The sequence below is a fragment of the Macaca mulatta genome, chromosome 3 (assembly GCF_049350105.2).
Source record: "Macaca mulatta isolate MMU2019108-1 chromosome 3, T2T-MMU8v2.0, whole genome shotgun sequence".
NCBI classification, from domain to species: Eukaryota; Metazoa; Chordata; class Mammalia; order Primates; family Cercopithecidae; genus Macaca; species Macaca mulatta.
In genome coordinates this window covers 172,783,930-172,809,152 of record NC_133408.1, presented here as the reverse complement: position 1 = coordinate 172,809,152, position 25,223 = coordinate 172,783,930, and the positions used below count along the sequence as shown (strand labels likewise).

At 42.9% G+C, this 25,223-nt stretch overlaps 1 long non-coding RNA gene across 1 annotated transcript; it reads left to right on the top strand.

The window, feature by feature from the left end:
* The first annotated feature begins 1,487 nt into the window (after positions 1-1,487).
* Positions 1,488-11,202, top strand: LOC114676770 (uncharacterized). Its single transcript, XR_003727815.2, has 3 exons — positions 1,488-1,545; positions 7,741-7,830; positions 10,899-11,202. It is a non-coding gene; the product is annotated as an uncharacterized LOC114676770 (long non-coding RNA).
* Positions 11,203-25,223: the final 14,021 nt, after the last annotated feature.

The following is a 25,223-nucleotide window of genomic DNA, read 5'->3' as shown; positions in this document are numbered from 1 at the left end:
TTTGATTTGCATTTCCCTAATGACTAATGCTACTGAGCATCTTTTTATGTGCTTCTTGGCCATTTGTATAGCTTCTTTAGAGAAATCTCTATTCGAGTCCTGTCTCCATTTTTTAGTTTCACTGTTTTACCTTTTGTTGTTGAGTTGTAGGAGTTCTTTACATATTCTGGATACTAGACACATGATTTGCAAATATTTTCTCCCATTTTTGTGTGCTGTCTTTTTACTTTCTTTTGCAGGTAGATATCTATTCAGTTGTCTCAGTAGGGGAATTTTTAATAAGTGAAAGTCATTCACAATATATTTAGTGGAAAAAAACATGATATATAAGTGCCCAGTATAAAAATGGTCCCATTTTTCCTAAAATCTACATATATGTTTATGTAAACTAAATATCACCTTTTTCCACATGTAATACTTGTTCTCATGCTGAATTGTACAGATGACTAAGTAGCTCTTGAATTTTCTGAGAAAGAGCCTCCTAATTTAGGTATCATCGAACAATACAATAAAGTGTGTTTACACTTCACATCCTTAAGCAAGCACTGATCCATCAGTCAGGTCTAGTTTTGAAACTCCTTTTTTTCTTTTTTCCTACCTTGATGTCAATAGGATTTTTTTTTTGCCATTCATCTTTAATACAACACTCAACATCTCTGACCTCTGTACACTTTCTCCTGGCTTTCCCTCTAGCCCCAAACGCATTGCTATCCCCTTTAATTATGTAGAATAATCCTCTGTTTCAGCTTCTAGCTCCAAATTTGCATTACCCCTCCCATTATAGTGTTTCACAAAGGGATCTCCTGTTACCAGCATTCTTTCTCCCACCCCTTAATAGGGATAGCAGTGGGTAACAATAGCAATGACAACTTTTTTTATGTGACATACAGTAAAAAGTGCTGGAAAAATCTATAGTCACAATTGCTTTCTCTAGGCAGTGGGATCACAGGTGATACAATTTTCCTGCTTTTGCTTATTTGTGTTTTATTCAATAAACATATATTAACTTTGAAATAAGGAAATGTTATTTAAAAACAAATCCCCAATGGAAAAACAGTAACCAGAAGTAATGTCTTTCCTCTGTTTCTTAAAACTCTACTAAATAATAAAGAGTAAATAAATTTTTTAAAAAGGGATAAACTCACAAAGACCAAAAAAAATGGAGATGAAGCAAGAATAAACAGATTTCAGGATATTTTTGGGAAATGGCAGGAAGATGGAAGAGTAGCAGCTGATTAGCAAAGAAGGCCACACCACAGTGCCTGTGGGAGTAGGAGGACTGATTCATTCCATGGAGCCTTCAAAGCTCTGAGTGAAAATTAATACTCATTCTAGAATTCTCTACCTACCCCAAATTATCAATCAATAATGGGGTGGTATAATAAAGATCTTTTTAGACACACAACCACTCCCCAAAAACGACCTTTCCCAGGAAGGTAATCAAGGATATGCTCCATAGGAACAAGGTGGTAATCCAAAAAAGGGGAAACATGGGATCAAGAAAAAAAGAACACAAGAGAGCAGTAAAGGGAATTCCCAGATGAGGTGAGGGAGGTAGAGATGGGAACAGAAGGACAGAGGGCTTCAGGAGGTCAATCCAGAGTCCTCCTAAATGGGAGAGAAAATGGGACTGACATGTTTGAGTATATGAGAATGGAATGAAAGCATATGTGACAGTAATGCTGGGACATTTGGGAACTACTAATGGGAGGTTCCTAGAAAACTAAGCAAATTCTACATAAGAATCAAACTGCATCATAACAAACTGTGCAGTTCAAGAGGAATCAGAATTTGCATATTCATTTAACAGTTCTTCATTGAGCTCTGTGTGCTTTACCCAGCCTGCAGCAGTGAAGAAAACAAACCAAGTGCTTGCTTTTATGGATCTGATATTCTAGTGTGTAGGGAAGGGGGACTGACAAACATTTTTTTACATGTTGCTATTTCTGAAACTGGGATGCAATATATAATTGATGGTATGTCATGCTTAATTGGAAACATTTTGTCTTCTTAGTAGTATATAAAATAATAGTACAGGTTACCAGAGGCTAGGAGAGGTAGCGGGTGGGCAGGGGTGGGGGGTGGGTGGAAGGGGAAGTTTGTTAAGGGGTACCAAAAACAGTAGAAAGAATGAATAGATCTAGTATTTGATAGCACAAGAGGGTCATGATAGTCAATAATAGTTTGATTCTACACTTAAAAAGAACTAAAAGAATGACTGGGCATGGTGGCTCACATCTGTAATCCCAGCACTTTGGGAAGCCGAAGCCGGCGGATCACCTGAGGTCGGGAGTTCTAGACCAGCCTGACCAATATGTAGAAACCCCATTTCTGCTAAAGATACAAAATTAGCCAAGCATGGCGCACATGCCTGTAATCCCAGCTACTTGGGAGGCTGAGGCAGGAGAATTGCTTGAACCCGGGAGACAGAGGTTTCAGTGAGCCAAGATCACACCACTGCACTCTAGCCTGGGCAACAAGAGCAAAACTCTGTCTCACACACACACACACACACAAATACAGTAACAACAAAAAACTAAAAGAGCATAATTAGATTGTTCATAATACAAAGAATAAATGCTTGAGGGGGGATGGATACCCATTTTCCATGATGTGCTTACTTCACATTGTATGCCTGAATCAAAACTTTATCTGACATACCCCATAAATATATACACCTATTATGTACCCACAAAATAATATATCTTTTTTTTTTTTAGACGGAGTCTCGCTGTGTCGCCCAGACTGGAATGCAGTGGCCAGATCTCAGCTCACTGCAAGCTCCGCCTCCCGAGTTTACGCCATTCTCCTGCCTCAGCCTCCAAGTAGCTGGGATTACAGGCACCCGCCACCTCGCCCGGCTAGTTTTTTGTATTTTTTAGTAGAGACGGGGTCTCACCGGGTTAGCCAGGATGGTCTCAATCTCCTGACCTTGTGATCCACCCGTCTCGGCCTCCCAAAGTGCTGGGATTACAGGCTTGAGCCACCGCACCCGGCCTAATATATCTTACAATTGATGACAATCTTACATTTGATGAAATATGGTTATAGGTTATAATAGTCACAATAATATAAAAAATAACTATTGGCTGGGCACAGTGGTTCATGCCTCCCAGCACTTTGAGAGGCCAAAGTGGGTGAATCGCCTCAGCTCAGGAGTTCGAGATCAGACTGGGCAACATGGTGAAACTCCATCTCTACAAAAAAATACAAAAATCAGCCAGGTGTGGTGGCGTATGCCTGTAGTGCCAGCTACTCAGGAGGCTGAGATGGGAAGATGGTTTCAGACCGGGAGGTTGAGACTGCACTGAGCGGGAATCAGGCCACTATACTCCAGCCTGGGTGACAGAGCAAGACCCTGTCTCAAACAAACAAACAACTATTAATTGAAGCAAAACTTCTGATACATGATGATGGTGGGGGATGGGGAGAATGAGAGCAAAGGCAGTATAAATGAGCAAATTTCTCCTCCGCCCTTGGAGGACGTCAGCAGATAATGCTGAAAATGGAAATAATGTATGCTTGCTATTCAAATCATTGACATAGGTAATAGGGAATTAGAAGAGTCAAGATTAATTCCCCCTCAACTGGGGGTGGAGAAGGGTTGAGCAGGAGACTGCTGTTTACCAGCAAAAGCCTCTTCATACCTTCTTGCTTGTTAACCATGTAATACATTTATTTGATTAAAATGAGAATGAATTTTAAAAAAGACTATGTGTCTTAGATTGTATTCCCTAAAAGCAGAGGCCAAGGCAGGAATTCAGGTGCTGAGAAATGTACCGAGGGCGCCGGGCACAGTGGCTCATGCCTGTAATCCCAGCACTTTGGGAGGCTGAGGCAGGTGGATCACTTGAGGTCAAGAGTTCGGGACCAGCCTGGCCAACATGGTGAAACCCCGTCTCTACTAAAAATACAAAAATTAGCCTGGCGTGATGGTGTGCACATGTAATCCCAGCTACGGGGGAGGCTGAGACAGGAGAGTTGCTCGAACCCCGGAGGCAGAGGTTGCAGTGAGCCGAGATTGCGCCATTGCACTCCAGCCTGGGTGACAGAGCAAGAGTCCATTAAAAAAAAAAAAAAAAAAAGGAATATACTGAGTGAAGGCTCTTCAGGAAAATTATAAGGGGGCAAGAAAAGCAGATATGGAAGGGGAAGAGCTGAGCACTGTGTGGCCTCAGGTAAACGCTAGCCTTGGCGGATCTCTGGGGAGCCTGAGCTCAGAAGTTGCTCTGCAGAGCTGTCCTACCTTGCGGCAGAAGTGTATCAGTTAGTGCATGCCTGACTCCAGGGTGGGATGTAACTTCCCACGCATTTCAGGGTGAAGGTGCTTTGTCATTCAAGGGCAATCCTCCAGGACTGTCGCAGGTATAAGTCATTAGATATCACTCACAGCAGCTGGGAGATGAGGCCACTGGCTGCATCAGTGGCATCCACTCCACCATGCCATAAATCTCAAGGACAAATGTACAATCTGTATCACTCAGGCTTCTTTTGGTTGCAAGTGACAGAGAACCACCCTCAACTAACCTAAGGGCAAACAGTCTATGGAGGAGTTTTATTTTATTTGAGACAGGGTCTCACTCTGTCACCCAGGCTGGAGTGCAGTGGCACAAACATGGCTCACTGCAGTCTCATCCTCCAGGGCTCAAGCGATCCTCCCACCTCAGCCTCCCAAGTAGGTGGAACCACAGGTGCATGACACCATGCCCAGCTCATTTTAAATTTTGATTGAAGAGGGAAGGGTCTACTATATTGCCCAGGCTGATCTCAAACTCCTGGCCTCAAGTGATGGGAGGGTTTTTATGGACTCAGGTAATTAAAAATCAGACTTAGCTGCAGTCAGGGCTCAAATAATGTCACCTGAGGTCCATCTATCTTTTCCTAGCTCAGGTAGGCTCTTTCATCATGATGATAATGATGACACCCCACAGCCCAACATTCCCCTTCTGCTGATTTAGTAATCCCAGTGGAAAGAGAAGGTTTCTCGTACCTCTGGCAGAAAAGTACCAGGGAGGTTATCGACTGACCCCTTCAAGGCATATGTCTGTATGCCTATCTCATAGCCAACTACTCTAGGGCTGGGGATTGGGGCGGGGCGGTGGGGAGGTGTGGAGGGGTTAAGAAGAGGAACCCAAGTACTCTGATTGTGGTAATGGGCAGGGGCAACTCTATCCAAACCACACATAAAGAATTTCCCATAGAAAAGAGGGATTCAATTACCAGAAGGAGAAAGGGATGTCAAATGGACAAAACAAACAAACACACAAACAAAACAATAATCATCCAGTACCACTCATTTTTCTAATTCTTCTTCTTCTCCTGTGGTCAGACCCTTAATTATCAGAGGAGAGGAGACTTCACACCTTTATTCACTCTATCCACACAGTTCAGGAGTAATCTCCACTCTCCTAACCTTGGTGACCATCTTTAAGAAGCCCAGGGAACAGATGGGAAGTACTATTTGTGACTCTGCTTAGTCGGTCTCAATTCTGTTTTATGCCGAGGAGCCTTAGGGAGAGAAGGGGGTTTATGGAAGGTCAAAACAGAAGTAACGATTTTTTTGACCCAATGATAAGATGATAAATTCTTTAGCTATGAGGTCTTGAATCAGGATGTGATGACCTTTTCAGTGTTCAAGATGTGTGTCCTGCCAACCTGACTATTAACACGAATTGAGGGAAGCCTGGGGGCTGGGAGAATGAAATGTCCTATCATGATACTTTCAGCAATTACAGTTTAGCTAAACAGGACACATGCCTTTTTTTCTTTAGCGTTAAAACTGTTTTAATGAAATAGAGGATGACATTTCTGAAAAGAATGTATAATTCACTTCTACAATAGATTTTTTTCTTATTCACATGAATATTTCTTAGCTCAGAATCCCTAAGCTGCTTTTAGTAAGTGAACACTACACCTTGCATCAAAATTAGATTCTGATTTAGACTTTAAACATCCACTTCCCTGTAATCTTGCTCCTCCAGACTTATTTTATTATTATGATTCTTTTGAGACAGAGTCTCACCCTGTGGCCCAGGCTAGAGTGCAGTGGTGCGATCTTGGTTCGCTCAATCTCGGCCTCCTGGGTTCGAGTGATTCTCCTGCCTCAGCTTCCCAAGTAGCTGGGATTACAGGTGCACGCCACCACACCCCACTAATTTTTTTTTATCTTTAGTAGAGATGAGGTTTCATCATGTTGGCCAGGCTGGTCTCAAACACCTGACCTCATGATCTGCCCGCCTCAGCCTCCCAAAGTGTTGGGATTACAGGCGTCAGCCACAGCGCCCGGTCCCAAACCTATTTCTATCTCAAGTCTGTACCTTGCAGGACAAACAGGAAAAAGTAAAACTTGAGTTTTAATAAAGTCATTATATAAAAAGTCAATTCTGAAAAGCAAAACGACAGAGAAGTGTCAAATGCTGCACAACGGCACTTTCTAGTGTAGGCAGACAGGAAGGCCGTGGAGATTTTCACCTCTGGAGGGGTGGTGTAGGCTGAAGACTACTCTCAACGGAATCACCTGGGATGCTTGTTTAAAAGGCAGATGCCAGGGGACACACGCCAGACCTAATGAAACACAACCTCTGGGGATGGGCCCAGGTATTTACACGTCTAAAAAGTGTCCCAGGCTGGGCATGCTGGCTCGTGCCTGTAATCCCAGCACTTTGGGATTACTGAGGCAGGTGGATCATTTGAGGTCAGGAGCTCGAGACCAGCCCGGCCAATGTGGTGAGACCCCTGTCTCTACTGAAAATACAAAAATTAGCCAGGCATGGTGGCAGGCACCTGTAATCCCAGCTACTCGGGAGGCTGAGGCAGGAGAATTGGTTGAACCCAGGAGGCGGAGGTTGCAGTAAACCAAGATCAGGCCACTGCACTCCAGCTTGGGCAATAGAGCCAGACTCTGTCTCAAAATAAATAAATAAATAAATAAATAAATAAATAAATAAATAAATAAATAGTATCCCAGACCAGGTGTGGTGGCTCATGGCTATAATCTCAGCACTTTGGGAGGCCAAGATGGGTAGATCACTTGAGCCCAGGAATTGGAGACCAGCCTGGGCAACATGGCAAAACCCTGTCTCTCAAAAAAAAAAAAAAAAAAAAAAATTAGCTGAGCATGGTGGTGCATATCTGTAGTAGTAGCTATCTGGAGGCTAAGGTGGGAGGATCGCCTGAGCCTGGGGAAGTCAAGGTTACAGCGAGCTGAGATCGCACCACTGTACTCCAACCTGAGCGCCAGAGTAAGACTCTGCCTCAAAAAAAAAAAAAAAAAAAAAAATTGTACCTCAGATCGTTCTGGTGCACATTAATACATTAATGCTTAGAACTGCCACCCCAAACAGAAAGCCATTGCAGGTAGAACTGTAGCTTTGGTACCTGACTGCACATGGCATCTTATAGGTACTTAAATTTTAAAGCTGCTTTGGAAAGCTAAACCTTTGTAAGGACAGATAAAGAAATTAGCAATACAGTTGCAGTGTCATTCTTCCTAATCTGATCATTTTGTAAAAAGAGGGCAAGGAATGCTTAGCATATGATTAGTATATTTAAAGAGAATGTACTGTTTGATGAGGAAACACCTCGAGTTTCAAAGGATAAAAGAAATGAAAGAATTGAGGGGTACTTAAAAACGCTTTCCTTTGAAAAGTATATTTAAAGTATCACTTGAGTATTCAAACTTTCTGCTAGCCAGCATCACAAGATTGTGTATATAACCACACTAAATCTATTATGGAACAGCTCCATCTCAGAGCAGTGCCAAATCGAAGAAACATTCACAATCAAAACGCTACCTGCTCCCCAGTGCCACTCCACTGAAATCTTGTGGAGGTAAGCTCTCAGACGTCTCACTGGTTGGCAGTGCTCTCCTATACTGCTGGCTGATTGATAGGAAAGTGTGTTTTATTTTGTCTCATGGAGGTTTATAATTTCTAACCCAGCCTCAGTACCCTTTTGCAGTCTGGATTCACTTTCGGTAAATTCCAGCTAGCATGAAAAGAGAGCTGTTGGTCAGCTTTGTATTTCTGATTCTGCCACTGCCGTTCCCTGGGGAACCTGATAAAATGTCACTCTCGGTAGCCATGGCTTAAGTTACATATGGCCTGGCCAAGGCACATCCAAGGTAAAAGGCAACACTTTTGCATTTACAAGCCACTCATATGCTGTCTGCTGGCTGTTCATTTTACTAAGGATGGAACATTCTGGTACAAGTGGGAGCTCAGTTGAGTGTTACAGGGGTGAATAAAAGAGAAGTTGAGCCATTTGCCTCTGTTTGCTTAGTAAATAAAGTATAAGAATGTATTGCATTCTGGCGCCATGTCCGTTCACAAGATTAGCTGTATCCACTTCAAAATGACCGACTTCTGTTGTTACTGGATCTGAACCATGAATTCAGTCTCTATCTTTCCCAATGTCACCAGCTACTCATAACCAACATCTCCCAAAATTGAGCCCAGTGGCTGTCAGAGAAACCTGGCAAGTGTTCGTCAGTAGTTCTTTGAGTAAATTATTCCCATTTTTAGACAAACAACTCAAGGTGCATTATTAACTGATGGTATGGCTTTAAAAGCTTTGTGCTAAAAAAGAAAAGTAAAGAAACAGCTTCATCCTCACATTCAAATGAAAGAAACAGCATCTGGGTATCAGACTTTCTTAGAAATCCTGAGAGGGAGGCTGCTTGGTGCTGCTTAGATTTGATGTTTGCTAATCATCCCAGGACCTTATGGGCCACAGGTGTCCTGTACTTGACCAGACCTGCCCTGCGTGGGAAAGGGGAAGAAGTCTAACGGGAGATTCCCCATCACCGTCCCTTTTGCCAACATCCAGAAAGGAACCCAGTGCTCCAGAAAGAGCCCGGGGATGGCAAGACATGTCCGTTCTATCTTTTCAATTCTAAGTCAATCAACAAGCAAGACATTTACTTATTAATTGGCTAGTTGGTTGGTTTTAGAATTTCAGAAATTATAATACTTGTTTGCATTCTTTTCAAATAATACAGAGGTATATACAGCAAAAAACGAAAGTCTGCAATTTATCACCTCACATTCCATTCTCCTCCTCAAAAATGACCAATTTAACGTTGGTTGTTCTAGACCTTTTTCTTTACAGTAAAACTATCAAGCCTTTTATTTGTACTAGTGCTTTTGAAAAAATGATTTTATTTTATTTTTGAGACAGGGTCTCATTATGTTGCCCAGGTTGGTCTTGAATGCCTGGGCTCAAGCTATTCCTCCTCCCTCAAGCCTCCGATTTAGTACTACAGCTGGTACCACTGCACCTGGCTTGGACCAGTGCTTTTTCACAAAGCTTGTTGACTTCAGCAAAGCACTGGTATTTTCTTTTAAAAAATTTTTAAAATATATATATAATTTTTGAGACACAGTTTCACTCTATTGCCCAAACTCGAATGCAGTGGTATGATCTTGGCTCACTGCAACCTTCACCTCCTGGCTTCAAGTGATTATTATGCCTCAGCCTCCTGAGTAACTGTGACTACAGGTGCATGCCACCATGCCCAGCTAATTTTTGTATTTTTAGTAAAGATGGAGTTTTGCCATGTTGGCCAGACTGGTCTCGAACTCCTGACCTCAAGTGATCCGCCTGCCTCGGTCTCCCAAAAAAACATTGAATTGTCAAATAAAGAGAGACTGTATTCAGGTGTACAATGTGATGATTTGACATATATGTACATTGTGTAATCGTTACTACAGTCAAATTAATTAACACATCCATCACCACCCATGCTATTCATTAGATCCCAGAACTTGTTCATGTTATAACTGAAAATTCGTACCCTTTGGCCAACATCTCCCATTTTCCCCACTCCCCATCCCCTGGCAACTTCTGTTCAACTCTCTGCCTCTGTGAGTTCAACTTTTTTAGATTCCACTTGTAAGTGAGATCATGCAGTGTTTGGCTTTCTGGGCCTGGCTTGAGATTGACCTGACTCAGTGAGTGAGAAGCGCAGTAGTCTTTTCAGGCTTCTAGATTCCAGAGCTAGAAGAGTCATTATTCCAGTTGCTATGCCTGTTGCAACAAAACTACCCTATACTTTATGGCTTGAAACAATTTATTAATTAATTTTGCTCACGAATTGCTGTTTGGGGAGGGCTGAGCAGGGGTAGCTCATCTGTGCTCCACCCACACACGCTGGGGTGTGTCAAAGCTGGAATCATCTGAAGTCTCACTCACTCCCAGGTCTGGTGGGTGTTGCCAGCTGGAAGCTGGGACCTTAGCAGGGACTGTCAGCTGGAACAACCACACACGGCCTCTCTATGTGGCCTGGGGTTCCCCACAGCGTGGTGGCTGGGCTCCAAAGCTTGGCATCTTGAGAAAGAGAGAACCAGGCAGAAGCAATATTGCTTTTTATAACCCAGCCTTGCAGAAGCCGTACAGGATCTCATCTGCTGCGCTCTATTCACTGAAGCTGTCAGAAAGCCCAACCAGGTTCGGAGGAAGGGGAAAGCAGACTCCACTCCTTAATAGGGAGTGAAAAGTTCAGGAAAGAACATGGGACCAGAAATATTGGAAATATGACTCTGGCCATTTTTTGAAAATATGATTTACCATATTTGTGATATTAAATCAGGGCTATAAAAGTTGATGCACTTCCTCTCTGTCGAATGGGCTCTAGCACTCTGGAATCTACTTAAACCTGGGAGGGGACTGTGGCCAGGCTAAAAAGGTGAGGACCGAATTTCATCACCACACCAGATCCCTAAGAGGCTGGGGAAGGCAGGGCAGAAGAAATGAAGTAGGGTGAGGGGTGGAGGGAGCTGACAATAGCTTTTCCTTCTGCGCTCACAGCTACAGTGACCATTTAACATTCTAATAGGAGAAGGCTGGCATTTGTTGCAGGCATTTTGTTTATAATCGAATCCCTCTGTCTGAACACACAGGCAGCACAGTTCCAAGCATGGTACCAATATCGAGATGGATAAGGCTCATCACAGCTCAAGATTAACTATAAATTCCTAATGTGTTCAGGTAAGATGCAGCTCTACCTCCCGGCAGACAAAGAGGCAAACACAATGATCCATGAAAGAAAGCAACAGAGATGCTGCCCAAGTGAAATGAGCCTTGATATGTCACCTTCCTCACCTTGTGTTTTTGTAGCCATACCTCCAGACTTCCAGATCTCTGCCTGAGGTTTACTGATGGTTTCTTTCAGGGATCATTAAAAGTGATTTGTGGGCCGGCAAAGCTTTTGTTTTCCATGCTGGGGATTCAGTTTATAGCACGCAGCTTGGGAAGGGGTGTCTGGAGGACGGCATCCCCATCCAGGAAATCTACTCCGGGAAGGCCAAGAGGGCTTCAACGGTCCACGGATGATCCGTGATGCTTCAGTGGGGATGGGGTGAGGGTAGATGGGGGCCCAGGAAGTGGCTGCCTCTTTTTCCTCCTGTCAGGCTGCCCTGTCTATAGAAGAGGCCCTGGGGCCAGGTGCGGTGGCTCACGCCTGTAATCCCAGCACTTTGGGAGCCGAGGCGGGTGGCTCATGAGGTCAGGAGTTCAAGACCAGCCTGGCCAACATAGTGAAACCCCATCTCTACTAAAAATACAAAAATAAATAAATAAATAAATAAAATAAAATGAAAAAAATACAAAATACAAAAATACAAAAAATTAGCTAGGTGTAGTGGTGGGCATCTGTAATCCCAGCTACTCGGGAGGCTGAGGCAGGAGAGTCACTTGAACCCTGGAGGTGGAGGTTGCAGTGAGTGGAGATTGCGCCACTGCACCCCAGCCTGGGCAACAGTGCGAGACACTGTCTCAAAAAAAAAGAAAGAAAGAAAAAGAAAAAGGAAGAGGCCCTGAGACACAGGGCTTTGAGCAGCCTGCATTCGGGACCCAAAGAAGCCAATGCTGCAGGAAGGCGAGTTCTTCCTCAGAGGACCCGGCTACGGGCTACCCAAGGAGCCTTTGGAGCATTTTCTTTCTTCCATTGCTGGAGTCAGCTTGCTTCTCTGTGTCCCTCCTGGCCTTCTCTTTCCTCTTGGGAGGTATTATCATTTACAAATGAATAGATCACTTGGACTTTGCAGATGCTTGGACTTTGCAGATGCTTGGACTAAGTTACTACACACACGTCAAGCACCAAAGTGCTCTCTGAAGACGCCAGTGCTCCCTTCAGGCCAGCTTTGCACGCCGGGACGTACACTTTTAGATTGCCCACCCTCAGAGAGAAGGCTCTCTCCCCAGAATCCTCTAAGGGCAGAGCCAGAAGGCCCAGCTGCCCAATTACTTTCTCTTCCTCTTCTCACTCTATAATTTTAATCAGCAAAAATATTGAAGAAGAGTAATTGGGGTGGAAAATAATGGCAAACACTGCAATTACCTTTGCACCAACCTAATACTTGTACAGCACCTCCTTAATCCATAGAGTGATGCTGGTCCTTGTATTTGTTTTTATTTTATTTACTTTTGTTTATTGGTTTTTTGAGGCAGTATCTCACTCTGTTGCCCAGGCTATAGTGCAGTGGCACGATCTTGGCTCACTGCAACCCCCACCCCTCAGGTTCAAGTAATTCTCATGCCTCAGCCTCCTGAGTGGCTGGGACTACAGGCACACACCACCATGCCCAGCTAATTTTTGTAGTTTTTAGTAGAGACGGGGTTTCACCATGTTGACCAGGCTGGTCTCGAACTCCTGATCTCAGGTGATCCGCCTGCCTCGGACTCCCAAAGTGCTGGGATTACAGGCGTGAGCCACCATGCCCAGCACACATCTACCTCTCTACCTCTATCTCTGTCATCTATATCTCCTACTGGTTCAATTTCTCTGGAGAGCCCTGACAGATAAAACTGGCATCTACTGAAAAAGAATGAAGTGGAGCCAGTTCACAGTCCACAGAAAGGTTGACTGAATTTCCCTATCTCTCTTGTCACTCTGTTCTCCAACCCCTAACCCCTGGGACCTTCTCTGCAGCCTTCCTCCATCACATCTTCCCTGCCCCTGAGGCCTTTCTTACCCTCTTCCCTCCTCCCCTCTGCTAGTCTCTCTTGGAGTCAGCCTAGGCCTCTCCCACAGAGATTCACCCAGCCTGGTGCCTCTGCCTCCACTGAGTAGCTCCATCTGCCCAGGTGTAGGATGGAGACAAAGGACAATTGGACTGAGACAGCCAATAAAAAGGGCTCCCTGGAAAATTTCCAACCAGCCTGCGCACTGGGAGGATGGGGTGGGGCCTCAGGAAGTTTGTGCCATTTGCAGTGGGGAGGAGCCTGGCCTCTCCTGTTCCTGGGTGGTGACCTGAAATGCAATCTGTAAGACGGGGGCCTGTTAACAGGAACCCCTCTTGCTTTGCTGAGAGTCTTTTTCCTTTTCCCTCAATAAATTCTATAACTCCTCACCCTTCAAAGTGTCTGCATGCCTGATCTTTCCTGGTTGCGTGACAAGAACCTACAACAGGACCTGCTGAGTGGACCAGACACACCTGAGTATCGGGCAAGAGTGAGGGAAAAGGGCACTCATCTCTTTGTTATTGTGTATTCTAATTAAACTTTCCCAAACAACTTTTACATTTAAATGACTTTTACATTTAAACTGCCTTGGCCTCCCAAAGTGCTGGGATGTTTCTTGACTTTAATAATCACCATTCTGACTGGCATAAGATGGTATCTCATGTGGTTTTGATTTACATTTCTGTAATGATCAATGATGTTGAGCTTTTTTTCATATGTTTCTTGGCCACATAAGTGTCTTCTTTTGAGAAGTGTCTTCTGAAATCTCTATAACAACCTATACAGTTTTCCTTATTTTACCCTTATAAAGTAGATTGGTTACATGTTATCCTTTTTTTTTTAGAGATGAGAAAGCCAACAATTAGAGAAATTAAACATTATATCCATGATCTCGCTATAGGTCTTACTTTACTAATTAGAAAGCTGGAGTTACAACCTAAGGTTTCTGACCCCACCACATGATGCTGGCTCTTTAGAAAAGGGAACATACTTGGTTCACATTAACTCATTCATTTAACAAACATGCACGCATAGACTAGGGATCCAGTACGGACTGAATATAAAAGTTGAAGAAGACACAGTCCCTGCCTTCAAGGAGCTCACAGTACAAGGAAGGAGAGTGGGAGCTGTTCTGGAGATGCGACACCCCTTGGTTTTCTCTCCACAGTTAGGAGGAAGGCAATTTGCACAGTGCCCTTCCCTAGGTGTCTTCTTCCACCCACCCTCCCCTCCTTTCTCCTGGAATATTGTTGGCACAGCTTGCCCCAAATCTAGCGGCTGTGTGTGTCAGGGACCCCGCTGATCATCTCATAGCTCTCCATGAAAGGTGTGGAGGCAGAGGTCCAGAGACAATGGCATTCCTACAGACACATACACAGGCTGTGGTCAGGAGGATTGCTCTGTGGGTCCCTGAGGACAGGGAAACCAGCCTTGGAAGGAAAGGAAGTCCAGTGGAAGAATAGCCTCAGGGCAGCTAGGGAAAGAAGGCTCCCAAACTCTCTAGAACATCATGGACTCTCCCCACACTTACTGTTTCTCTTACCACTTTTTCTCCTACTAGTTTAAAAGTCATTAAAAGAGATAATTAAAAACAGAGGAGATGATTTTCAAGAGAAATAAGAAGGGGATAAAAAAAAATAAGGCAATAAAATGATTGAAAAAAGTATTTCGAAAGGCTCAAATTAGATAACAGCAATTATAAAAAATGAGAACAAATTTGAAAGATTAACAATTAAAAATAGATATAAAATGGCTTAAAGTATAAAGTCATAACTAGTAATATAAAACAAAATTGTAAGTAATGTTATAAATTAAAATGATAATTATACATTTTAAAGATGAATAATTAAAAAGTAAAGATAAATAGTATTAAGTTAAAAACCATAATTAATTAAAATAATATTTTAGAAAAGATGAGTATACCCATAGAAAAATGGACAAAGAACATGAATTGACATATGATGAAATACAAATAAAAATATGTATGTAAAAAATGTTCAACCTTGCTAATAATAAAATAAATGCATATTAAAATTTGAGCTATTGATCTCTGCTTACCAAATTGGCAATGGTTTGAAAAATGATGTATTCAGCGTCATTAGGGATACAGGAAACAACTGTTGTACGTCCCTGAACCATAAATTGTTTCAGCATACAGACGCAAGACACATGAGAGAGCTGACACTGTGCATACTCTTGTCCCCAGTAATTTCATTGCTAGGAACTTATCCTAGGGGATAATCATAAATATGCACAGTGAGTTGCCTGCAAGAATCTTCATCAACATAATTGTTAATAATGTTAATGTTTTAGGCCGGGCGCGGTGGCTCACTCCTACAATCCTAACACTTTGGGAGGCTGAGGTGGGCCGAACACTTGAGAAGAGGAGATGGAGACCATCCTGGCCAACATGGCGAACCCCATCTCTACTAAAAATACAAAAAATTAGCCTGGCGTAGTGGCACATGCCTGTAGTCCCAGCTACTCGGGAGGCTGAGGTGGAAGAATCACTAGAACCTGGGAGGTGGAGCTTGCAGTGAGCTGAGATCATGCCACTGCACTCCAGCCTGGGTGACAGAGCAAGACCCTGTCTCAAAATAGATAAATAAATAAATAAAGGGCTGGGTGTGGTGGCTCACACCTGTGATCCCAGCACTTTGGGAGGCTGAGGCAGGAGGATCACCGGGTCAGGAGTTCGAGACCAGCCTGGCCAATATGGTGAAACTCCGTCTCTAATAAAAATACAAAAATTAACCAGGTGTGGTGGCGCTCGCCTGTTGTCCCAGCTACTAGGGAGGCTGAAGCAGAAGAATCGCTTGAACCCAGGAGGCAGAGGTTGCAGTGAGCCGAGATTACACCACTGCACTCTAGCCTGGGTGACAGAGCGAGAGTCTGTCTCCAAAAAAAAAAAAAAAAAAAGTTAATGTTTTAAAACTTAGAGAAAAAAATTCGTAAATGCCCAATAGTAGGAAATTGGATTAATAAATAAGATTTTTTACACAAAGAAACACTATACAATGATTAAAAATACTATTGTAAAAGAACATTTAGCCAGGCATGGTGGCTCACGCCTGTAATCGCAGCACTTCGGGAGGCTGAGGTGGGCGGATCACGAGGTCAGCAGTTCGAGACCATCCTGGCCAACATGGTGAAACCCCGTCTCTACTAAAAATACAAAAATTATCCAGGAATGGTGGTGCATGCCTGTAATCCCAGCTACTTGGGAGGCTGAGGCAGGATAATCGCTTGAACCGGGGAGGCGGAGGTTGCAGTGAGCCAAGACTGTGCCATTGCACTCCAGTCTGGGTGACAGAGCAAGACTCCGTCTCAAAAACAAAAAAACAAAAAACAAAAAAAACAAAAAAACCATTTTAATAACATGGAAAAGTGAATCACAATGCATTAAGCTAAAGACCCAGCAGGTTAAGAACAATTTATACTATATGGTCCCATATTTCTTGGAGAAAAAAAGGTTATGTGTGCATATTATTAATATATTAGAAGTAGTCTTTATGGGTAGTTATTTATAGGTGATTTTCATTTCTATTTTTTGAGACAGGGTCTTGCTCTTCACCCAGGCTGAAGTACAGTGGTGTGATCATGGCTCACTGCAGCCTTGAACTCCCAGGCTCAAGTGATCTTCCCACCTCAGCGTCCCAAGTAGCTGGGATTGCAGATGTGTGCCACCACGCTCACCTAATTTTTGTATTTTTAGCAGAGATGGGGTTTCACTATGTTGGCCAGGCTAGTCTTGAACTCCTGACCTCAGGTGATCCACCTGCTTCAGCCTCCCAAAGTGCTGGGATTATAGGCGTGAGCCACCATGCCCGGCCAAACAGCCAAGTCTTGGGAGTAAATGATTTTCCTTCTGCCATTCAGCAGCCATCAAGACCCAATACATTCAAATAATTCCTCAGGCTCCAACCCATTCTCTATAGTTTTTGTTCCTGGTCAGTGCCCTCAGAGACCCCCATAACCCCTGAGCCAGTCTCTACCTCCTACCCCAGAAACCGAAGGGACCAAGTATTCCTGGCCTTGTGCAATGACCACCCTATGCTACCCTAAAGACTGGGAAAATGTGGGTGACTTTGGTACACAGGGGAGGTGTACACAGTTTATCAGTAAGATTGCTTTATGTGGCAACATGCAGAAAACAATGCTCAAAGGCAACCACTTCTCTGATATTTATCACCAAATATTAATTTTGCCTGTTCCTTCCTCTTTAGTGTAGTGGTGAGTATAATAATAATAATAATAATAATAATAATAATAATTTTGCCTGTTCTTAAACACCATGTAAATGGTCTTACGCAGGCTGTATTCTTCTATGTTGGGCTTCTTTTGTTTAACATTATGCCTATGATATTCACCTATGTTGTTCAGTATAGCGATAGTTTATTTTAATTTTAATTTTTTTATTGTTGTAGTATAGCATTCCATTCTGTGAATATATAATTTATCTATTCTAAAGCTGATGACATTTGGGCTATTTTCTGCTTGGGGCTCTTGTAAATAAAGCTGTAATAAATATTCCTGCATGTGTCTGTTGGTAGAAATAAACATTCATTTCTATTATGTGTATCCCCGGGAGTAGAATTGCTGGGTCATTAGCTAATGAATTGAATGAAGCCAGTACTCCTTCCCCAGTATTCCCATGGGGAAGGTGTATTGATTCACGCCAGGCCCAAGTCACCCCTGTACCAGAGGCCTGCATTGCCACCTCACAACTGTGCACCATCCCTCCACTTAGCAATCACGTTCGCCACAGCTCCAGTAGCTGCTGCAGTATCCTTTATCCAGCACCAAAGTCCTGCACATAGGGCTCATGAGGGCAGTTTCCCACGAGAGACAACATAGCTGGCAGCAGAGTACCAGATGGAATGCTTGGAGATATGGACTCTTGCCAGGCCCTGATGTAACCAGGCTGTGTGGCCTTGGGCAACTCACTCAGCCTCTCTGAGTCTTGATTCTTTCACGTGTGACATAAAGAGGAAGGTTAGATGGTTTTTAAGGTTGCTTCCACTTGAAAGTCTCATGAGTTTTTGTTTTTGAGACAGGATCTCACTATGTTGCCCAGGCTGGAGTGCAGTGGTGCTCACTGCAACCTCAACCTCCCAGGCTCAAGTGATTCTCCCGCCTCAACCTCCCAAGGCTGCACCACTACACCCCCCTAATTTTTTTTTGTGGAGAGGAGGGCTCGCTTTGTTGTTTAGGCTGGTCTCAAACTCCTGGGCTCCAGTGATCCTCTTGCTTCAGCCTTTCAAAGTGCTGGGATTACAGGTATGAGCCACTGTGACTGGCTCCATGAGTTTTTTTGTTTGTTTGTTTGTTTTGAGACTAGAATCTGGCTCTGTTGCCCAGGCTGGAGTGCAGTGGCACAATCTTGGCTCACTACAACTTCTACCTCTCAGTTCAAGCAATTGTCCTGCCTCAGTCTCCTGAGTAGCTGGGATTACAGGTGTGCACCACCACACCTGGCTAATTTTTGTATTTTCAGTAGAGAGGGAGTTTCACCATGTTGGCCAGGCTGTCTCAAACTCCTGAACTCAACTGATCTGCCTGCCTTGGCCTTCCAAAGTGCTGGGATTACATGTGTGAGCCACCAAGCCCAGGCTTGGCTCCTTGAGTTCTAATAAAAGAATTGCATGTTATCAACTCTTGTTCTAGGCCGAAGGTTGGAATCCATTATGCTTTGGAACATGTGAGTAAACCGCAGTTTCACTGGAGTTGAGAGGCTTAGGATGTGCCCATCTTGGGTGCCTCCTTGAGCTGCTGCAAAAGTGGAACCAAACAAGGCAGCACACTTGGGTGAGGACCAGCTGTGTAGAATGTGTACTTAGGGACATTGCTACACTATTACCATCAATAAACAGGCATTTCTCTGCCTGTCCAACATCACAGCAGAAGTGCCCATATAACCTTGATGCATTTCAAGCATTTGTTATTTGGAAGTAAAGAGGCTAACAGCTTGCATTTCTGAAATCTCTCAAGCTCCATGACAGGTAGACATTGTTAAAAGGTTAGGAGAATGTCCCTGTGCTCTCAAATAAAAATGGCTTGAAAATTCACCAAGGCCAGAGGAGCCATCCAGGAGAGATGACAGATGGAATGTTTGTGCTTGTTTAAGGCATGGAGATGAGAAATGAGTCTCTTCTGGCTCGGTCGCTGTTCATCAGAGATGATCACTCTAAATCCAACACAAAGGAAATCAAAAGACCTTGGAACTCTGGCAGGGCTTGAGTTTAGAAGATGCAGGAGCCGGGCTGAGTTTGCTTCTTACTCCGCGCACATTTCTCCCCACTCACTGCCACCCCTCCTTCTGTGCCCTTAGACTCAGTCTTTCAGCCACTGTATGTTGATGAATGTAAGATGAGGAGAAAAGAAATAAGGTGTCAGAGAAAAAAAAGTAAAAATGACAAAAGCAAAGCAGAAGAACGTCCAGGAAAGGACAGAGAGTGGCCTTTTAGAAACCTGCTGTTCATTTGGTGAGGCTTTACTCTAGAATAAACTTTATGCCAGAGGTACCAAAAAAATCTTCCTGGTGAACTGCAAAGTTAGGACCTGTGTGTAAGATTTACTTTAGCTATCGAACATTAAGTGATGTCTGTTAAACTGAATGGTCACCAGAGCCCATCCTAAGACATGGCATGGCATAGCATATACAATTTACCATGAACAAGGACTTAGTAGCAAAGTGTATTAATCTGTTCTTACACTGTTAATAAAGACATACTCAAGAGTGGGTAATTATTGACTCACAGTTCAGCGTGGCTGGGGAGGCCTCAGGAAACTTACGATCACGGTGGAAGGGGAAGCAAACGCATTCTTCTTCACAGGGCAGCAGCAAGAAGAATTGCCGAGCTGAAGGGGAAAAAGCCCCTTATAAGACCATCAGATCTCCTGAGAACTCACTCACTATCACGAGAATAGTACGGGGGAAACCGCCCCCGTGATTCAATTATCACCACCTGGTCCCACCCTTGACTCGTGGGGATTATTACAATTCGAGGTGAGATTTGGATGGGGACACAGCCAAACCTTAACTGTTAGTTGAAAATCAAAGATAGATGGCGTGGTTTCTGAAACATGGGGAATCTCTGTCTCATGATTTTATGACACACAGGCAGTACAGTAAATCAGTTCTACTTGATCAATGCATGAAATCACTTGATCATTATGGCTACTAAAGGGAGACTATGTGAGTCATGCCATAACTGTGGGTATTTTCAAAGTTGCATAGTTATACTGTACTTGTAAATGCTTTCTAATTATTGATGACTTGTTTTATGCCATTTTGAGTTTTTAATCTTTTCAAGCGTGCTGCTCAAAATTCTTAAAATATGTCACATAAGCACATATGCATGCACACCCACATGTGCGTGTGCACACAAACACACACACACACACACACAATGCTGTTTTAGGGCTTCGTTGTTTTATATGATTCTACAAACAATAATTGGTGGAAAAAGTTTTAAAGCTGATGTTCTATTATGGCTTGTCAAATACGTCTTAGTCCATATTTTCAGAATGTCTCTGTATTGATTGCACTACACATGAAGCACTTTTCAGTGATTTTAATTGGTTTGCTATAACTATGGCAACTATATGTCCTAGATTTTGCAGGATAATCCTGATTTCAAGGACTGATTTCATTGTCTCTTTAAGTTCACAAATAATAGAGCAATTGCTTCAATTTTTGGCTCAGAAAACACCATCATTAGATCCATATTCTATTTCAGCACAGGTCATAGAATCCAAGTGCTCTACTGTGCAGCTAGCATGCTACTCAGAATTGCTGGGGAGGGGGCCGTGATGAACAGCACAATGATTAGCTTTTCTAGCTGGGGACCAAGAACAGGTCTCTCTCCTCCTTAGCCCTCATTATCATTATCCCATGTCACGTTCTTTCTGTTTTTACCTTTGCTTCTCATCCATATCTTTCTACACTTCCACCAAGTAGAGCAGGGACAGTCAAGCAGTGTGTGAAGGAGTGGCAGAAGTGAGGTCACCAGGATTAGGCCTTTTTCTACTTTTTGTTTAAAGTTGGGATTGAAAAATTGGCGTATATAGAGCAAACCTTCTGTAATTTTTGTCTGTTCGAGTCATTTGAAAGTTCATTTTTATGTATTTATTTATTTTGAGACAGGGTCTCACTCTGCCACCCAGGCTGGAGTGCAGTGGCATGATCATGGCTCGCCGCAGTGTAGACCTCCTGGTTTCAGATGATCCTTGGACTTCAGCTTCCTCAGTAGGTGAGATGACAGGTGCACATCACCAAGTAAATTTTGTGTTTTTTGTAGAGATGGGGTCTTGCCAGGTTGCCCAGGCTGGTCTTGAAGTTGCCCAGGCTGGTTGTGAACTCCTGCGCTCAAGTGATCCTGCCATTTCGGCCTCCCAAAGTGTTACAGTTGTGAGCAACTGTACCTGGCTGATTTGGAAGTTTAGGTATACATATATTTTTCTTTTTAGGGGAAGGAGATCATCAGGGATGACTGGATTTTTCCTTTCTTCCCTCTCTCCTTCTTTTCCTTCTTTCTCTTTTTTCCAGCATTCATTCCAAAGATTTGACGTGGTGGGAAAGGGAAAAATCACAAAGGACAGAGGAGTTGGCAGGTAATATTGCTTAGTGATCAAGCTAAGATTTGTGAAAAACCAAATTGCTGCTCAGTGCTCGGCTCTGCATCAAAGTAAACTGCTGACATTCAATACTTAGAGTGCTGGTTTCCTGGGCAGAGACGGAAGAAAATGTGTTGCATTATTGTTGTTGATATTTGGGAAGGCTCATATGATGGGAAGATCCTCTGGTAAGGCTGTATGTGCCCCAGAACCTAGGAAGTGTTGTACGGCTGGGCCTCCAGAAGCCCAGCAGCTTAGACAGAGCCGGCCATTATAAAGACTACAGTTGCAAGGACTTTCTGAATTCTAGACATCCCTAGAAGCTTCTGGAGTCCTGGGTCTTCACATCAGTGCTCTGTATTTGTGAGGCTAAACTAATTTTTTTTTTTTTTTAGAGACAAAGTCTAACTCTGTTGCCCAGGCTAGAGTGCAGTAGTGCAATCTCAGCTCACTGCAATCTCCGCCTCCCAGGTTCAAGCGATTCTCCTGCCTCAGCCTCCCAAGTAGCTGGGATTATAGGTGCCTGCCACCAGGCCTGGCTAATTTTTGTATTTTTAGTAGAGACAGGGTTTCACCATGTTCTCCCGGCTGGTCTCAAACTCCTGATCTCAGGTGATCTGCCCACCTCAGCTTCCCAAAGTGCTGGGATTACAGGCATGAGCCACCGCGCCCGACCAAGACTAAACTAATTTTTAAGGGCTTGCTTTATGTTAGTCTCCCATTTAAACTGGCTTGTATTTCACTATTACAAAGCTGCTCATGGTTTTCTTCTTTTTTTTTTCTCGTTTAAAATAAAAAAACAAACAATTTGGACTTTAATGATAAATAATTTCTATCATGTTTAAATAACTATAAATTATTTTTCAAAAAAATTTTTCATACGTTATCTTAATAACTATACATTCTTTAACAGCTTTGCTTATTTATTTAGAGACAGGGTCTTGCTCTGTTGCCCAGGCTGGAGAGCAGGGGTGCATTTATAGCTCATGGTGGCCTCCAAGTCCTGGGTTCAAGTGATCCTCCCATGTCAGCTTCCAGAATACATAAGACTACATGTGCAAACCACTATGCCTAGCTAATACTTTTTAATAGTGTTATTAATACATAATTTACATGTCATAAAGATCATCCGTTTAAAGTGTACAATTGAATAAATTTCAGTATACTTATAGCATTGTGCAACCATCACAATCTAATTTTAGGCATTTTTATCACTCCTTCAAAAGAAACCATGTATCAATTAGAAGTTACTTTACATCTCACCCCCTCCTACCCTCTCTAAGCCTAATCTTCTTTTGTTTTCCATAGACTTGCCTATTTTGAACATTTCATTTAAATGGAATTATGCAATATGTGGCCTCTTGTGTCTGGCTTCTTTCACTTGGCATAATGATTTAGAGGTTCATCCATACTGTAGTATATATCAGTACTTTCTCCCTTTTTATTACCCAGTAATATTCCATTTTCTAGATATATTACATTTTGTTTTTCCATTCATCAATTAATGGACATTTGAGTTGTTTTTCATACTATTATAAATGGAATTGCTCTCTTTGTTTCATTTTTGGCTTGTTAATTGCCAGTGTATAGAAATACAATTAATTTTTTTTTTTTCGTGATGGAGTCTCACCTGGGCTGGAGTGCAGTGGTGCCATCTCCGCTCACTGTGACCTCTGCCTCCCGGGTTCAAGCAATTCTCCTGCCTCAGCCTTCCCAGTAGCTGGGATTACAGGTGCCCACCACCATGCCTAGCTAATTCTTGCATTTTTAGTAGAGACGGGGTTTCACTATTTTGGCCAGGCTGGTCTCGAACTCCTGACCTCAGGTGATCTGCCCGACTCGGCCTCCCAAAGTGCTGAAATTACAGATGTGAGCCACTGTGCCCGGCTACAATTGATTTTTGTATGTTGATTTTGTATCCTGAAAACTTGCTGAATTTTTTTTTTATTATTTCTAATTAGTTTTGCAGTGGATTCTGTAAGATTTTTCTATTTGTAAGATCATGTCATCTTTGAATAGAGGTAGTTTTACTTCTTCCTTTCCAGTCTGCATGCCTTTTATTTTTCTTGCAGTTTCTTCTTCCACCTATCTTTAGTTTGCCATCATTCTTCATGGTACAGACTCAGTGTTATAACTTCTCTTATTGGTATCTTTTTGTATACTCTGAATTTTCTAGTTTAAATTTGAGAAAGTGAATACAGAGACAGAGAAAAGGGAGAAAGACACAGAGAATCTGAGTAGCTCAAGTGTTAGCTATTATTTTTCTTAGGGCAAAGCTTTGCATTCTTTTCTCTTTTCTTTCTTTCTTTTTTTTTTTTTTTTTTTTTGAGATGGAGTCTCGCTCTGTCACCCAGGCTTGATTGCAGTGGTGCGATCTCAGCTCATAGCAAGCTGCGCCTCCCGGGTTCATGCCATTCTCCTGCCTTGGCCTCCAAAGTAGCTGGGACTACAGGCACCCGCCACCACGCCCGGCTAATTTTTTGTATTTTTAGTAGAGACGAGGTTTCACCATGTTAGCCGAGATGGTCTCGATGTCCTGATCTCGTGATCCGCCTGCCTTGGCCTCCCAAAGTGCAGGGATTACAGGCATGAGACACCGCGCCCGGCCAAAGCTTTGCATTCTAGTTCATAGGTATCTGGCTAGTAAATGCTGCATTTGGATTAGATGACCATTAATAAGCTGTAGCCAGAAAGAAAGGAGGTCACAGGTTCGCGTAGCTCAAGAAGGGATTGCATAGACATGACTGGCCTGGAAATTGACATGGATAGAACAATATTGGTAGAGAAGGCTTTTTTTTTTTTTTTTTTTTTTTTTTTTTTTAAAGATTGCATTGAATTTTTTTTTTTTAAACTCAGAAGGCATCTTTGTAATGTTGGTTAAAATGCATTAGGATGTCTAAAATATTTTTGGATTGTCTGTTTGATAAGACCACTTATATGTTTTTGTATCATAAACAGTGAAGGCACTCACCTATCTTCTCATGCTTAGTATTCATCATCTTTAATATATTTGGTTGAAAGAATTCTATTTAATATTCTAAGGAGATAAATATATTTAAGACAACTAGTGGTTCCTTCATCTCTCTATTCTCTCCAAGAAACACTTTCTTTGTACTTGGTTATTTTGGCAAGTGCTTGTTGAGCATATATTTTATATGGAACCTCCGATATGCCCTATATATTGGGGTAATAAGTGAGAGTGTGTTTGTGGAGGGGAGGGTCCCCCAAAAATGAAAGTCATAATTCCTGGGAGCTCTAGTTCCCAGTAGAAGAAAGAGTTAGGCTGGGCATGGTGGCACATGCCTGTAATCCCAGCACTTTGGGAGGCTGAGGCAGGAAGGTTGCTTGAGTTCAGGAGTTTGAGACCAGCCTGGGCAACATAGTGAGACTGCAGCCAAGTGTGATGGCACACACCTGTAGTCACAGCTACTGGGGAGGCTGAACTGGGAGGGATTGCTTGAACCTGGGAGGTTGAGGCTGCAGTAAGTGGTGCTTGGGTCACTGCACTCTAGCCTAGGCAACAGAGCAAGACCCTCTCTCAAAAAAACCCAAACAACAACAACAAAACAAACAAACAAACACAAAGAAACTTGAGAACAAGTACGAAGTAGCACGTAGTCTCATAACTGCAAAGTAACATAGTA